We start from the raw sequence: 12,343 nt of genomic DNA on the forward strand, positions 1-12,343 counted from the left end.
AAGGGATCTTCCCAACCCAGGGCTCGAACCCGGGTCTCCTGCACTGTAGACAGACGCTTTACCGTCTGAGCCACCAGGGAAGTCAGGGTATGTTAAAGGATACAGATGAACAACCAGATGAAGAGATGCACAGGCTGAGGTCTGAGAGGGTCCTGACACAGGAGACTTGTCCCTGTGGAGTTGGGAGGCATCACTTTTCCGCCGATGATGTGTGGGAAGCTCCTCAACCCTGTCTAAAGTGAAGATTATTAAGGCATAACTTCTGTTTTTCAAATAAAACTCCTTTGAGTTTTGAAAAATGTATGTAATCATGTAACCACCACCACAATCAAGATACAAAATATTTCTATCAAGTAGAAGTTTCCTCGTGACCCTTTTAGTCCGTTTCCTCCCCCACCCCCATCCTCTACAATTAATCTGGTTTCTGTCCCTTTAGTTTTGCTTTCTCCAGAATGTCGTATCAGTAGACTCATGAAGTATGCAGCCTTTTGTATCTGTCTTTTCCCATTCGGAACAATGTGTTTGCTATTTATCCATGTTGTTGCGTGTGTTGATTGTCCATTGCTTTTTAATGCTGAGCAGAATTACATTGTATGATTACATCTGTTAGTCTGCTTATCTTCAAAACTTGTGTGTGTGACAGTCAGGAGGCACAGTGTTTACATCCTAGTTAGATTTTTTTGTTTTGTATTTCCTATCAGACATGATGGGAGAGAATCACCTCGGGATGCAATTTTAGGAAGTAAAACGCCAATATTAATGCCACAGTGTGTAGGAAAGGAAAGAAAAGAAACTGTTCATATTTATTCATATCTTTAAAAGGAATTTTCAATCTAAGCCCATGTGGCTGCCTTGAATAGAAACTGAGAGAACGGGTATTTCTTAAACTGGCCAGGCTGAAATGCTTAGATCCTAAATGCTGCATAAATGACATTGTATTTATATTTATATATATAATTATTTTCCCTATTAAGCAGTTTGGCAGAATGTAAGCTAGGATTTTGTATGCATCTCAAACCACAACTTAATTTGGCCCCATAATATAGTACACAGAGAATGAATTTTAGAGTCCGGGCAGGACTTGGGTCCATATCCCCACTCCTGCTGTTTACTAGCTGTGCATTCTTGGGCCATTTCTTGACCTTGGCCCTCTAAGAATAAGTTTGCTAACATCGTAACAATAAGCTTCTGGACAACATAACAATAGCTCATAAAGTTGTTATGAGAAACCAAAAGAAAATAAACTTAAAATAATAACACATGCGGCATGCCATACATTCTTAGCACATGGTAGGCAGTCAAATAGTTATCTCACTACCCTCTTTCAGTGGTATATATAGATTTTAAATTTCTATAATAACTTAGGGCAACAAAAAGATTGTTTTTCCTTTAGATCCCAAGTGACTTATTTAAACTATTTTAAATGTAACTCCCACTGTAGTTGGCATTACCAAATGTGGTATTTTTAGTTAAAAATAAGCACATTTTCTTTTTGCCAGTTTATAGAACATATATCTATTGTTTTAAGTATGTAGAAATAGAAACAGTTGTGGTTTTGCTTCAAATTAAACTGTATGTCAGTCGATACAAAGTGATTTAGCAACCGTTTGATCTAGTCTTTTCTAATCAGCATTAATGCTTATCGCCTATCTTCTCCATCCACATGTTCATCTCTGTAGCCTACAGCCCAAAGATGATAAATACAGAAAGTTCTGTTGCTTTACTGCAATTACTGAGAGACAATAAGAGGAGCATATAAGGAAACCATACCTTGGGGGCTGGGGTGGAAATAGACCAAAAATGAAAGGCACCTTACATGCAATAGTACATACATTGGGGGTATTGCAGGCTCAGTTACAGACGACCACAATAAAGCAATATTGCAACAAAGCAATTTACATAAACCTTTTGGTTTCCCAGTGCACATACAAGGTATATTTAGACTGCACTATAGTTTATCAAGTATACAATGCAATTATGTCTTAAAAACCTCCATGTAAAAAGAAAAAAAAAAAACACCTCCATGTACATACCTTAAGTAAAAACTATTTTATTGCTAAATACTGCTGCCCATCATCTGAGCCTTCAGCAAAAGACAGTAGTAACATCAAAATGACTGGTCACAGATCACAACAAACATAATGATAATGAAAAGTTTGAAATGTGGGAATTACCATGACACGGAGGCATGAAGTGGCCAAATGCTGTTAGAAATACAGCACTGATAGACTCACTTGGCACAGGGTTGCCACAAACCCTCAATTTGTAAAAAAGCAGCACCTGTGAAGCACACTAAAGAGAAACACAATGAAATGAGATCTGCTTGTAATACACCGAGTAGATGTGTGTAACCCTTGGGTTCTCAGGCATGAGAGCAATTACAGAGGCATATAGTAAATGGATTGGAGTTTTATAATACGATGTCTCTGACTCAAGTCATGTTTAGAGATGTGTAAATTTCCAGGCCTAAATCTTTCCTCTAATCTTCTGTGGGTCACTAGAATGTAGATCTCAGATATCAATTAGCAGCAAGACTGTCTTCCTGTCCTCCTTTTCCTCTCCTCCTCTTACTACCACGATGGTCCAGACTGCATAGTATGGTGCACAGGTCATAGTTGGCTTCTGCTCTTGGTTCAGTTGGACTTACTGGTGCTAGGGGGCTTTCACTTCATGCCTCCAGCGGTAAAGAATCCACTTGCCAATTCAGGAGCCACAGGAGATGCAGGTTTGAGCTCTAGTTCTGGAAGATTCCCTGGAGGAGGAAATGGCAACCCGTTCCAATATTCTTGCCAGGATAATCCATGGACCGAGAAGCCTGTTGGGCTACAGTCTGTGGAGTCGCAAAGAGTCAGACATGACTGAGCATGCAGGATCAAGTGGTGCTAGGATGGAGGAGGTTACTTCCCCCTGTACCCTCTTAGGGTTCACAGTCTGGGGCCCTGTGAATTCAACTGACAAAACAGAAGACAGCACGAAAAAAAACAAACAAACAAGCAGAAGTTATAAATGTGTGCATGGAGCATATATATGCGAAACTGAGTGATGAGTAACTCAAAGATATTGGTTCACAAACTGGTACCCATTTAGGAGGGCAAGAAAAGACCAAAGAAAGAGGCAGGTCACTTCAGATTAGCATGTGGCAGATTTAAAAAGCATGGGAACTTCCATTCAAGGCTTGTCTCCAGCCTCTACAAGATGAGTGGGTATCCACACTCACCTGCCAGAATTGTGAAAGTTTATACAGAGGCCTTAACAAGGTGCAGTCACACACGCAGTCCAGTTGGTCTTAATGGGGGCTTATTACTCTCTCAAGGTTTGTCCCCAGAGTGGCTCCTAGCGTATAAACAGTGGGTGGAAGACGCATTCCAAGTGGATGGGGTGAGGACCCTCCAGTTGCCTGGGTCCAGCTCAGGGACTAACCTGCTGGACCTGCTGTCTACATCTGCTGGATGACCTTCTTCAGCAGGCAGGGTGGTTAGAACATATACAGCATCTTAACAAAGCACGATAATTTGTAGAGAGACAACAAGACAAAGGAAAAGTAGTTTAGGTGGTCATGGGCTGTAAACTGTGGAAAGGTAAATACACAGGGAAGCGAATGACAGAGAAGGGCTAGTTAGTAAGGCTTGTTATTAGATTTCTCTGGTGCCCTCTTTGAGTTGGTAAGTCTAGAGTTGTCTCTGGCGATTAAGAATTGTCCTTCACTTCCTGTGAAAGAGCGAGGAAGGCAGCGTCTTTCTTGAGTCTGTTTATTCTCAGTTACTTTGGGCTCAGAATAACGTTTATGTCCAAGTGGCATATTCTGTGTGGCCCAATCTGAACCCCTTCTGTGGCTTCCAACTTGTAGTCAGTCCCTCTTTTTGGTTCCTAATCTGGTCATGTATTTGCTGAAATGAAGAAACAATCCACCACACCACTGTGGAATAACATAGTCAAAATATATCAATGACACTATCTTTTACTCTGTCCCTAGGGTGATACTCCGGAGAAGGCAATGGCACCCCACTCCAGTACTCTTGCCTGGAAAATCCCATGGAAGGAGGAGCCTGGTGGGCTGCAGTCCATGGGGTCTCGAGGAGTCGGACACAACTGAGCGACTTCACTTTCACTTTACACTTTCATGCATTGGAGAAGGAAATGGCAACCCACTCCAGTGTTTTTGCCTGGAGAATCCCAGGCACAGGGGAGCTTGGTGGGCTGCCATCTATGGGGTCGCACAGAGTCAGACACGACTGAAGCGACTCAGCAGCAGCAGCAGCAGCAGCAGCAGCAGGGTGATCCTCCCAATTACCTTCCTGCTCTGTAATCCTTTTACCATGTCTCCCCTTCTCCTGCTCAGAGAGTTAGAGCTGACACCTTGCTTTACTCAAATGAACACTTCCCCTTGAAAAACCTCTTGTTCTTTGGATTAATATTGCACACCTGACACCTCCTGGGGATAGTTCCTCCCTGGGATGTTTCACAGCTCAAACAGATGTGTGGGTCTGTAAGACTAGCCCTTCAGACTCTGCGTCCTCAAGTTAGCTTGCCTCCTACGAATGTCTCCTCCTTGCCCTCCACCTCCACACACAAATACACACACCCCTACATAACTGTGGGAGTACTTTTTAAAATATTTTTATATTATTTAAAGATTTATTCAACATATAAATATGTGAAAGAAAAGAAAGAAAGAAAGTGAAGTCACTCAGTCATGTCCAACTCTTTGGGACTCCATGGACTGTAGCCTGCCAGAGTCTTCCATCCATGGGATTTTCCAGGCAAGAGTACTGGAGTGGGTTGCCATTTCCTTCTCCAGGGGATCTTCCTGACCCAGAGATCGAACCCAGGTTTCCTGCATTGCAGGCAGACACTTTACAGTCTGAACCACCAATCATATAAGTTAAATATATACAGTTCATGTATGTCAATTTGACCTCATGCAATTATCAAAGAAAAAACAAATATAATCACTATTATAATTTTCTACTTAAAAATTACATATATAAATATACGGCAGGGGTTTGTGCTAGAGTTGAACACGAGAGTTAGTCATATGTGTCATGTGGAATTAGGTAGTTGGGGAAGGAGAAGGCGGAGAATGGAAAAGAACAGAAGCCAAATTCAAGGAAGTACAGTGGAAAAAACGCTGAGTCAGACTCAGAAGCAAAGCCAAGAGTCAGGAGGAAACAGTGTTTCTGGATATAATGTGGTAGTTTGTTTGAATGCCTTGAAACTCAGCTGCCCTGGATGCAAGTATGCACCCTGGGGAGGGGGATGGAAGTATGGCCACAGGTGAACCTCCCTGGCTCCAGGTAACACTTTCGAGTAAAAGCCAGCCTTTCAGGGAGGGAGTCCATCTAAATAATGTCAGATTGAGAGGAGGCTGCAGCCTCCTCATTTTAAAGCAGGTTCATAAGCCAATGTGTCAGCATGAAGTCTGAAGTTATCACAAGAGCAGAAAGAGAAAGGGATCTATCTACACCCACTTGGTGGTTGAGGAGGGAGGGCACCACATTAAGCTGTGGGGGCCAGCAGCAGTCATGACTGATCTTGGAGCACAGGTGTGTAAGTCTCAGCCCAGGGACTCAAGAAGTGCCCTACATGTACAAGAGAGAATGGTGAGAGGAGAACATCTGGGCATTTGCATGAGTAGGATCTCATTGGTACTCAGAGACTGGCAAGCTAAGTTTCAGTTTACAACCTCTGTGTACATGTTCTGGGCTGCAACGTTAAGAAGAAAAGGAATGGCCTTACCCTAGCATATCCTGTGAAAGTATGTAGTTCAAAGGGCTTGAAAAATGTTCAGTTCAGTTCAGTTCAGTCACTCAGTCATGTCCGACTCCTTGCAACCCCACAGAATGCAGCATGCACTGGCACCCCACTCCAGTGTTCTTGCCTGGAGAATCCCATGGATGGAGGAGCCTGGTGGGCTGTAGTCCACGGGGTCGCAAAGAGTCGGACACAACTGAGCGACTTCACTTTCACTTTTCACTTTCCTGCATTGGAGAAGGAAATGGCAACCCACTCCAGTGTTCTTGCCTGGAGAATCCCAGGGACGGGGGAGCCTGGTGGGCTGCCGTCTATGGGGTCACACAGAGTCGGACATGACTGAAGTGACTTAGTAGCAGCAAGCAGCAGCAGGCCCCTCAACTTTAAACCTGGAAACATCTGAATTGACCTTAAGATTCAGAGGTTTCTGATGGTGTAAGCCACCTCCCATACCTTTATAAAGGGCTCTTCTGGTGGCTCAGTGGTAAAGAATCCATCAGCCAATGCAGGAAATGCGTTTTCAATCCCTAGGTTGGGTAGATCCCTTGGTGAAGGAAATGGTAACCCACTCCAGTATTCTTGCTAAGAAATCCCATCAACAGAGGAGCCTGGTGGGCTACACAGTCCATGAGGTTGCAAAGAGTCACAACTTAGTGACTAAACAAAACAAACAAAAAAAGGTTCATATTGAATCTAAAGAAAATGTACCCAAATGTTCTTTCATTCTGCTGAATGGCATCAACCAGAGTGCACTTCCATATCCTCCCATATGCTTCATACAATTTCTGCTAGAGCAAGACTTTAAGGACAATATTTGAGAAGAGATCTCAAGCTCACTGAGGACAAGTAGTCAACATATTGGCTCTCACCAAGTACTGAGCCCATTAACTTGCACATGCTGCTGCTAAGTCACTTCAGTCGTGTCTGACTCTGTGCGACCCCATAGACGGCAGCCCACCAGGCTCCCCCATCCCTGGGATTCTCCAGGCAAGAACACTGGAGTGGGTTGCCATTTCCTTCTCCAGTGCATGAAAGTGAAAAGTGAAAGTGAAGTCGCTCAGTCATGTCTGACTCTTTGCGACCCCATGGACTGCAGCCCACCAGGCTCCTCCGTCCATGGGATTCTCCAGGCAAGAGTACTGGAGTGGGTTGCCATTGCCTTCTCTTGCAAATGGTAGGTGCTAAATAAGTGAATGCATAAAAGTGAACTTACTGCAAGATTCTCCACTTAATTCTGGTGAAGGATAATGTTAGAAACTGTAGGAATGTGTAAGAGAGACAAATTCTGGGAGAAAATTAGACAGGGCCTTAGAGGCAAATAGTCACTTCCTTGATAGCTCAGTTGGTAAAGAATCCACCTGCAATGCAGGAGACCCTGGTTCAATTTTTGGGTTGGGAAGATCTGCTGGAGAAGGGATAGGTTACCCACTCCAGTATTCTTGGGTTTCCCTGGTGGCTTAGCTGGTAAAGAATCCACTTGTGGGAGACCTGGGTTCAATCCCTGGGTTGGGAAGATCCCCTGGAGAAGGGAAAGGCTACCCAGTCCAGTATTCTGGCCTGGAGAATTCCATGGACTGCATACTCCATGGGTTCGTAGAGTCAGACACGACTGAGTGACTTTCACTTCAGTCTTGTAAGGAAGGAATATAGCTGGTGCTTTCTCATATAGCATTGTAGAGGATGTAGAGGCAGAAAAGATTTAGATTAAGTGATTAAGACTGAGATTCCTGGCAAAACTTAAGTTCAAAATCTTTTAGAGTCTCTCTCATCTTCACGGATTTCATTCTTTTGATGTGTAGACAAAGTTCACTGGGCTGCCAGTCAGAGAAATCCTAATGGCAAAATTGGCTCTGTTTGACTTTTTGATGTTAAACATTTGAAATTTGTTTCCATCTAAAAGGACTGACTCCAATCCAAATGGTACAAACAAAATTACTTCAAATAAAGCAGGCGTTAGTGTCACTCATAGGATGCACTAAAAGTTAAATTGCCTAATGATTGAGAAAGCAGAGGTCTTGGCTTCAGAAAGAAATAACAACTACCTAAAGAATCAAAGATTGGCAGAGGACGTTAAGAAAAAAAGAATATCATGAATGGTCTTATGAGAGTGTCAAGCTAAAGAAGACTGTATTGAGTAAAACTTAGGTCTAATAGAATGAAGACTAGAGATGGGCCATGGAAAGCTAATGATACCTGCTGGTCTAAGTTATTGTTGCTGTTGTTTAGTTGCTTAGTCTTATCAGACTCTTTTGTGACCCCCATGGACTGTGTAGTCCAAGGGCTTCTCTGTCCATGGGCTTTCCCAGGCAAGAATACTGGAGTGGGTTGCCATTTCCTTTTCCAGGGGATCTTCTCAACCCAGGGATCAAACCTGCATTGGTAGGTGGATTCTTTACTACTGAGCCACCAGGGAAGTCCCAGATTAAGTTACAGGGCACTGGAAATGATGAATAATCAAAGAGGAAGTCAGTCTACAGAGAGAAGCATGCAGGTACACACAGGAAGACGAAGCCAGAAACTCATATAATTCCCAAAAAGCTGTTAAGTGAAGTGTGTTCTTATCTTCCCAGTCACCACTTCTAAAACCAGGCTGTACTTCTTGTCTTTGTGTTCTCTGAAATTTCCTCATATTAGTTCAATTAATTATTCTTTGACTTAGACTAAGTAAGATTGATGTTTTTCCCCTCTGAGAAAAAGGCTGATTTCTAACTTAAACATCCAAGTCTTTCAGAGAGATCAGAACAGTTAAGAGAACCATGCAGCTGGCTGGATCCATCACATGATACATTTCCTTAAAAGAACCTAAAGTATATATGAATAATATTTCCCCTTCATTGAGCTTTTCCACGTTCTAAGAGATAAACTTAACTTCTTCTTTTCTCTGGTTTACCTTAATGAAGATGTTAGTCATTAGTTGAGCAAATGTACAAGCCTTTATTGTGTATCAGCTCTATGATGGGCCCTGTTTTAAGGACTGTGAGTAAAAGAAGTTAATGAGACAAGTCCTCAAGGACTTGAGAAATGTGTACACCTTAACGGTAAGCTAGTGCTATGCATAGAAACCTCCTCAAACTATATAAAAAAAAAAAGAGAAAATATTAGGAGAGCTGGACACTGGCAATTTCACAGGATGTACATTCTATCCACTGTTCCCTCAAGAGGAGCCACTCCAAGCCTTGAGAAAGTAATGTGTTACTGAGACCATGTGAACTGTACATGTGACTGAATGCTACTAAAGAAGGCCTCTGTATAAACTCTTCACCTTGCAGGAGGTCACAGGGACCCACTTATCTTGCCCAAGAAAAGCTTCATGAGCAAGTTCTCTTGTTTATTAAAACTGTCACCTACCAATCTCTGTGGGCCTCCCAGTGGTGCAGTGGTAAAGAACCTGCCTGCCAGTGCAGGAGAAGCAAGAGATGTGGGTTCGATCCCTGATTGGGAAGATCTCCCGGAGGAGGAAATGGCAACCCATTCCAGTATTCTTGCCTGGGAAATTCCATGGACAAACAAGCCTGGTGGGTTACATAGTCCATGGGATCACAAAAGAGCTGGACTCACCTGAGCACGCAGGCACATACCAGTCTGCAGTGTTTGCATCTGCCATCTCTCTTTCCATCTTACCTTTTCTTCTTTCTTTGCTCTTTGAGTACGGACTATCGTGCATGCTCAGTTGAACGGTCAGTGGTCCTATTTAGTCAACCAGCTCAGCCCAAACTAGAGGCAGTTGACTCCGAGTGAAGTTCTTCTAAATATAGTGTAAAGTATTCCTTAGAAAATCTTCCAGGACCCTCCAGCTCTCATTCAGATGAGCCCCTCTGTGACCCTAAGCTACTCTCTGCCTGTACCTATTGGATGTTAGAGATTTTCCTGGTGGCTCAGACAGTAAAGAATATGCCTGCAGTGTGGGAGACCCAGGTGGGATCCCTGGGTCAGGAAGATCCTCTGGAGAAGGAAATGGCAACCTACTCCAGTATTCTTGCCTGGAAAATCCCATGGACGGAGGAGCCTAGCAAGTTACAGTCCATGGGTTCGCAAAGAGTCGGACACGACTGAGCGACTTCACTTCATTGGATGTTATCCTCTAGCTGGTGTTCACTTGCCTGTCTCCCCCACCACATTATACTCTGTGAAGGACCAATTTCATCTATGTTACAAACCAGCACTAGGGTAGGAAAGTTCACTGATAATGGTTTCAGGTTTCACATTGTGACTGTTATCAAAGCAGGTTCACCTTTCCCAACCCCTGGCAAGTCCAAAGATAGATGCCAAGGTTTGCATCACAGCAAGGGTTTATTTGCAAGGGAGCCAAGCAAGGAGATGAGAGAACAAATCTCAAGTCCATCTCCCTGAGGGCAAAAGGCTGGTGGTATTTACCGGATACGAATGAAGAAGCAGGGCGGTCTGAGGGGTGGGGAGCACAGGGAAAGGTGATTGGAAAAAGGTGCGGTAATCACGGTTCTGTGCAGGTGTAACAAAGCCACAGACCTCTGCAGCTTCGAAGGTCACCCAGGACACTTGCTTCAAGGATTGGTGGTCCTATCCAGTCTCAGCCGACTCGGCTCAAACTAGACACAGCTGACCCAACGTTTCTAGAAAACTACTCAGGCAAACATGATTTAGGCTACATGCAAGTTTTAAAATGACTTTGATGAAGGAAGGCAGGTGAAATGGGATTTAACCCATGTTTTCATATTTAGTCTTTTCAAAACACCACTTGTTGAATTTTGGTGTAGTATCAGAAGAATATCCACAATTATGTTTCATTTTTCCATCCATGTATTTGTGTGATGATGGGTTAATTCATATAACTTCACAAAAACTACCTATCTACAACAGACTGAATGCAGAAGCAGATAAGAGAATTCAAGTGTTTATTTTTAAGTCAGATATTAAAAAGACTGTCATAAATGTAAAATAGTATCATTCATCTCATTCATTCTTTTATTTTGGGAAAGTTATTTTTCATAAAATGTATTATTTATGTTAACATGTAAAATTTTACTGTTATTTTGAGATGAATTAACACATTAATATTGAAAATATATCTGTCTCAATATTTTCCATGGTAAATACTGATAGAAATAATTCACATAAACAGAAGTTCTTTGGGATCCTCAATATTTTTTTCTAGCTCTATTGAGGAGTCATTAATTAAAACAGTTATATATTTAAAAGACAAATTAAATTTTGATATGCATATACATTGTGAGATAACTGCAACCAAGTTGATTAACATATTCATCATCTTATATATCGGAGAAGGCAATGGCACCCCACTCCAGTACTCTTGCCTGGAAAATCCCATGGATGGAAGAGCCTGGTGGGCTGCAGTCCATGGGGTCACTAAGAGTTGGACACGACTGAATGACTTCCCTTTCACTTTTCACTTTCATGCATTGGAGAAGGAAATGGCAACCCACTCCAGTGTTCTTGCCTGGAGAATCCCAGGGACGGGGGAGCCTGGTGGGCTGCCGTCTATGGGGTCGCACAGAGTCAGACATGACTGAAGCGACTTAGCAGCATCTTATATATTTGTTTTTTCTGTGTGTGTGGTAAGAACACTTAAGATCTATTCTCTTAGCAAATTTCAAGTATACGAGACAGTATTATTAGCTATAGGCACCATGATGTACATTAGGTCTCCAGGACTTAATCATGTTATAACTGAAAGTTTGTACCATTTGATCAGCATCGCCCCCTATTCCCCACACTCTAGCTCCTGATAACCACCATTCTACTCTCTGTACAGTAAGTTAACATTTTTAGGTTTCACGTGAGATCATACAGTATTTGCCTTTATCTGGCTTATTTCACTTAGCATAAAGTCTTCTAGGTTCATCATCCATGTCACTGCAAATGGCAGAATTTCCTGCTTTTTATGGCTGAATAACGTTTCACAGTGTACCTAATCACATTTTTGTATTCATTTATCCAAGGCATCCTGAGATCAAAGAGTTTCAGAAAACCTCCCTTAGTCTTATTTCCTACTCAGAATGTGGTAACCAGCAAAATTACCCCTAGACAGGATAGTTCCTAGGATGATTAAGGTGGGAGTTCTCAAACTGTTTAGTGTCAGGAAACCTTTACACTCTTAAAAAACTTAATGTGGGGCAGAAGTTGGTTCTTTGTTTCTTGAAATGTGAAATTGTTGCCTGCTCTGGAAAAATATAGCTCCTGATTTATCCTGTACCTCATGCCAGCATGTTAATTTGTCTAGTTCTGAGCACAAAAGCAAAGAAAGGTACATTTTTCTCTCCAGCCACTCTTAGACAAAGCACAGACTCCTGTCTCACACGAAGAGAACTCACTCCCTCCCAAACAAGGGTCTGTTCCAAACACTTACTCACATTTCAGTGAGTCAGAAGGAAACAGACAGATATTCATCTCCCTGAAACCTGGCTGACTTCCTGCAATAAGTCTGTGAGGAGCATCATGATTGGGTGTCAGGGTTAGTGAGCGGCCCCCTACGTATTCTCAGGTGCCACTGCAGTCTTAGTAAGCAGGTGAGTAGCATCCACAGGGTAGGAAAAAAATGCCTTCAAGTGTTTGTAAGGATTAGTAAGTACAGTTAGTGACAGATAAGAAAACAGGA

This window comes from Bos grunniens, chromosome 20 (assembly GCF_055505025.1).
Source record: "Bos grunniens cultivar Pamir isolate PY7600 chromosome 20, Bosgru_T2T1.0, whole genome shotgun sequence".
NCBI classification, from domain to species: domain Eukaryota; kingdom Metazoa; phylum Chordata; class Mammalia; order Artiodactyla; family Bovidae; genus Bos; species Bos grunniens.